Here is a 6,000-nt window from a genome sequence, read left to right as displayed (position 1 = left end):
ATGTATTGCCTTATTTTTTATACTCAACCTTAACTTGTTGGCAATTTGGGCACTTAGCCATAAATTCCGCAATATACTTCTTCATCCCATTCAACCAATAGAGCTCTTGTAAATCACAATATATCTTGGTGTCTCCTGAGTGAATAGACTACTGAGAATTGTGAGATTCTCATAATATATGTTGCCCCAAACCATCAATATCTTGCATACACAACTGATCCCGGTAATGAAGCACACCATATGCTCTAGTGAAGATTCTAGTCCTTCTGATTAAACACATATTGAAGAATCTTATGATTAGTGAACATATCCAGATAAACACTATAGAGATAATGCCTTCAAATCTTCAAAGAAAATATACTACCGCCGCCAACTCAAGATTGTGAATCGGGCAGTTCTTCTCATGCACTTTAAGTTTCCTGGAAGCATAAGTTATGACCTTACCATGTTGCATCATCACACAACCAAGACCAATTATGGAAGAATCACAATACATTACAAAACTATCTGAACCTTTGGTAGAGTCAAAATTGGAGATATAGTACGTCGATTCTTCAACTCCTAAAAACTCTTCTCACAAGAATTGGACCATTGAAAATTGACTTTCTTCTAAGTCAACCTGGGAAAATGAGAAGCAATAGGAGAAAACCATTCCAAAAATCCTCTTTAGTAACCAGTTAAACCCAAAAAACTCCTAATATTCGAGGGCGAAAAAGGTCTAGGCCAGTTCTTAACCACTATGGTCTTTTGAGAATCAACTTATATGCCCTCTCCAGCAACTATATGGGCAATGAACATTACAAAATCAACCAAAATTCACACTTACTGAATTTAGAAAACAACTGTCGATGTTGTAGAATCAACAAGACAATCCTCAAATGGTCTGCTTGCTCATTCTCACTCTGAGAATATATCAAAATGTCTTCTATGAAGACAATAATTAACATATTCAAATATTCTTTGAAAACCATGTTCATTAAATCCATAAAAGTTGTAGGAGTATTTCCTAGTCCAAAAGACATAACCACAAATTTATAGTTATTATACCGAGTCTTGAAGGATGTCTTCTTAATATCACATTCTTTGACTCTGAGTTGGTGATAGCCTAATCTTAGGTCTATCTTTGAGAAAATATTCTTTCCCTGAAGCTGATCGAATAAGTCATCATTCCTGAGATGGGATACTTATTTTTTTATTGTGACCTTGTTCAACTGATGGTAATCGATATACATTTTGAGAGAACTATCTTTACGCATGTAGAGAGCTAGAGCACCCTATGGAGAAAAGTTGGGCCTAATAAAACCTTTTATCTAGAAGGTCCCTTAAATGATCTTTCAACTCCATAAGATCAGTTGGAACTATTCTGTATGGAGGAATAAAGATAGGTTACGTATCTGGAAAAAGGTATATACGAAGGTCAATTTCCCTTTTGAAAGGGACTCTGGGAAGATCTTCAGGAAATACATCTAAGAATTCATTAACGACTGGAACTGACTAAAGAGTTGGTGTGTCAAATCTAGAATCCTTAACCCAAACTAGATGATAGATACAACCTTTGGAAATCATCTTCCTAGCCTTAAGGTATGAAACAAACTGGCCTATCGGTGTTGACGTACTACCCCTCCATTTAATGACTGGCTCATTAGGGAATCAAATTTTTACAACTTTGGTTTCACAATTGACTAAAGCATAATATGAGTATAACTAGTCCACTCCAAGAATGATATCAAAATTAAGCATGCCTATTGCTAATAAATCAACTGAGGTGATTTTCAAAAAAACTGAGATCGGGCAATTTAAGTATACTCATTTAGCTAAAATTATTTACTAATAGGAGTAGAGAATGGGATAGTATAATACCTTGGAAGTCCCTATGTGCAGATCATGTTGGAAGGTGCAAAAAATCTTAAGTCTAGAAATTTTATAATTCACGAATAAGGTTTACGAATCAAAAATAGAACCATGGCTCATGGAAACCATCTATTGAAAAGACTTTAGAAAATCAGACATCATGTTTGGCATTTACGAGCTACATTTACATCTAGTATAAATTTGTACCAGTTGTAGACAATGGTCATATAGTAACTTCAGAAACATGGAAAATGGAACTTGTACATAAGGAGAGAGGTACGGGTCCTGAATGTTTTTTTATACCATATATGCTCATAAACCAATCTCCTAAAACTTCAAAACTTATACATGTCGCTAAGATCTACGAAGTCTATCAACAAGATGTAGAATGAACTACAATCCATAGAAAGGGCTTCGTAGATCAAACCTCCAAGATTTGAAATTTCAGTACTTTTAATCTACGAAAAGCTAGAATGGGTTGTACTTCATACCCGAACTATAATAAGTTCTGGTAGTTCCAAACTCAATAAAGTTAGAATTCAATCCTGATTTATAAGGACAGACTTCTACAGTCCATAGAAAGAACTACAGTCCATAGATGGGGTCCGTAGATGTCCTTCAATAGATTTAAATTAGGGGTCTTTTAGTAATTTTTCCATTATTTTAATCATTATACTACGTCATTTTGGGTTATTTTAAGTTAGATTAAGTGATTCCTACTGACCTTAACCCCTCATTCTCTCATAACTCACCCAAAATCAAGTTTCTTCTCTCAAGTTTCCTCTCCAAGTAATATCTAGGGTTCCAAGTTTGAAGTCTTCATTAAAGGAATCCATCCAACATTTCTAATCCAGGTATGTTGGATTTCATCAATGAGTATTCCTTCACCTATTGAATCTCATAGAAAACCTTAATTCTTCAAGTTTCATAATTCTTCAAACTTTGGGTTTCTATGATCTTCATGATTTCTTAGTGAATTTTAGTTCTTCTTCAATCATGATCTTAAGTTGCATAAATTCAGTTATAATCATATGATTTTAATGGTATTTTCATGAAACCACATGTATACAAGTATTTTCATGATCTAGCATTGTGTAATTTCATAAGAATGTATTAGATTATCAGTTTTTCATGATTTTAGATACTTTCAGATAAAATGTCTTTTAGTATTTATCAATTATCATGATTTATGATGTTTTCAAATAAAGTATCTTCAGTAATTATCAGTTTTTAAATCATGATTTAGGAGCTTCTCACTATGTTTATTAGATAATTACTGTATCAATTTTATGTATGCATTCCAAGGGAGTAATACTTAGCACCGAGTGGATTAAGGATGAAGGTTTTCGGTCAGTTTTCGAGGAATTTTAGTAGCAATCCTAAAGTTCCAGAACTATGTGCCACCGCAGGACTTGTCTCATATAGACATTAGCTTAGTGGAACCACATTAGCTCAAGCTCATGCCTTTATACTTTGGCAAGTATATTGGGCCCTTTTCGTGTGGCAATACACCAAACTTCATGTTAACTCACATGGTTATATGTTGATTTTAGTTTCTCCCACAGTCTGCTTTTAGTTATTGCATTTATCAAGTACTTCAGTTATAATCAACTTCAGTTATTCAGTTTTCTTGTTATTTACTTGATCATTGCATTGGCATATTTTACAGATTCATTATGTTTAGTTATCATGTTAATTATGTATTTTTTCTTATACTAAATACATTCAAAGTACTGACTACATAATTTCTTCCTATATTGTTTTATAATATAGGTTCTAACGCCTCAAATCCAACTCGCAATTAGTATTTTTTCCAGTTAGCGGCAGCTCTGTTGGTGAGTCCTCATGTTTTAAGGATGACTATATCTTTTATTGTTTTATTTCTACTTTTAGTTACAGATTTTAGTATTATCTAGGGTCTTGTCCTAGCAACTCATCATTAGTAGTAGAGGTTTTTCAATCAAACAGTTAGATTCTGCATATATATCCTCAGATATTTTCTTTTGATATATTAGACTTTTCATGTTGTCTTTCGCTTTTTAGTTATCTCTTGTGGATTGTTTGTTAATATTAGTTTCATTCCATACCATGAGATTAGATTAGGGTCACTTAAGGCTCTAGCCACAGTGTCACGACTAGGGGGCAGTCTCGAGTTGTGACAAAAAGGTTCGAATGGGATTTTGGAACTGGCATAGAAATTAATAGCAACATAAGGAGTCACGAAGGAAAGATTTTCTCCTAGATTTGATAAAGCATAAAACTAAAAGACTAGTTGTCATGACCCAAGCCTAGGGCCTAGACGAGACATAGCAAATGAGAAACCTGAAAGTACCCCAAACAAGCCTCTTAGCATTTTTTTAGCCTTTAATAGGTAATGACAATAAATAAACAAGCAGAAATCATAATAGTAAATCTTCAACTTACATATGTTCAATAATACCTCTAACTTTTAGATTGAACAAGCTAAGATAAGTCCCTAGCTCACCCTCAATCATAATAAAGAGAAATGTCATAGTAAGTGTCTAAAGATCTCAATATATCATAAGCTAGAAAGATAAAGGAGTATTATTCTCGGAACATGGAAACTCACCAAAGTAGTCTTCAAATGAAATCTCAACTAGCCACATAGAAGAGAACGAGGAGGAGAACCGGTCCCTACATGGTGATATCATGTAGGAAAAAGAGTATGCATTAGTAATTTGAATGTACTAAGTATGTAAGCATGCATGAACATTGACAAAACATTAAAACATTTATATAATATGAAACATAATGCAGTGCATGCATAATCAATCATATAGATATCCTTTAAAATATTCATTTGTGGGAAGATGACCATAACCAACATTTAAGACTATGTGAGCTATTACATGGAATCCAACATAACCCCCTACATTGGCTGGGGAGTCTACTTGCCTAGGGTAGAACTCCATCAACTTTACATTTATTCTTTAACTTTAACTTTAAGGGATTTCATTGATCCATTAGCATAAGCCTACAAGGGATCCTATGTTTACACATAGTTAATGAGAAAAGTGGTTGCTACTAGGATTCCCATACCGAATCACACCTCAATGACCCATTCGGTACTAAGTCAATCCCCTAAAATAGTTTAATACTTCAAAATATTCATAGCATATAGCTTGAGAATTCGAAACATCATATTTGGTAGAATAGCTCATTGAAACATTTGGTAATTCAAATATGCAAGAATTATCCTTATAGCATAAACAATCCATCATTCATAAAATTTCATCATTCTTTTATTTTATAAGACTCTCTTTTTATCATAGACAGTGCTTTCATAAACATTCATTTGGAGTCAAATATTTTAAGTCAAACTTCATTGAAAACATAGTAAAACTAAGTGGGTTTAAATCACTTCAACTTTCAAACATGTATGTAAATGAAATTATGCATAAATAATTTAAAATTCATTAATTAAAAATCATGCTTTAAACAACCCGTCATGAATTTCAAGAATCTTTAATGGGCTAAATAGAGAAAATACTTGCAAACCATCAATTCATACATATGAAATCATTTTGCATCAAAGTAGATCAATAATTATTAGTTTAACCATGATTCATGCTATTAAGTAGAATTATGAATTACCCATAAGAAAATCTTACTTGAAATAAAGAGATTTAGTTGAAAGAGTTTTGAACTACATGGGTGGAAGAACCCATGAATAAACACCCACATAACTTAGAGTAAAGTTTAAAGAAAATAAACATAATTTATCATATAATCAAAATACTTTAGGCATGAGAGTGGAAGGAATGCTATCATTGAAGCTTTATATACTTGGAATCCGAAGCGTTACTCAGAATCGAAGGACTTAATAAACACTCTTGAATCATAGCATTTTCTCCTCGTCGGAGCGTTTTGTATAGTACCCGGAGTATATGAATCACCAGAATAGTATTTATATACTACTAAGAATTAAAACTATATTTTGAGAATGAGTAAAGGAGTATATAGATAGAAGAGTTGCTTCAAAAAGCTTGATGAACAAAATAATGAAATAAGGTGGATATTTATAGGTGTGAAGGAAGGACCTAACAATAATTAAAATAATTATAAAGAAAAATCTAAACATTTAATGAAAGATTGTGATGTCATGGGTGATGTCAAATGGAGGACTAT

This window comes from Solanum dulcamara, chromosome 5 (genome assembly GCF_947179165.1).
Source record: "Solanum dulcamara chromosome 5, daSolDulc1.2, whole genome shotgun sequence".
Classification (NCBI taxonomy): domain Eukaryota; kingdom Viridiplantae; phylum Streptophyta; class Magnoliopsida; order Solanales; family Solanaceae; genus Solanum; species Solanum dulcamara.
This window is presented reverse-complemented; position numbering follows the sequence as displayed.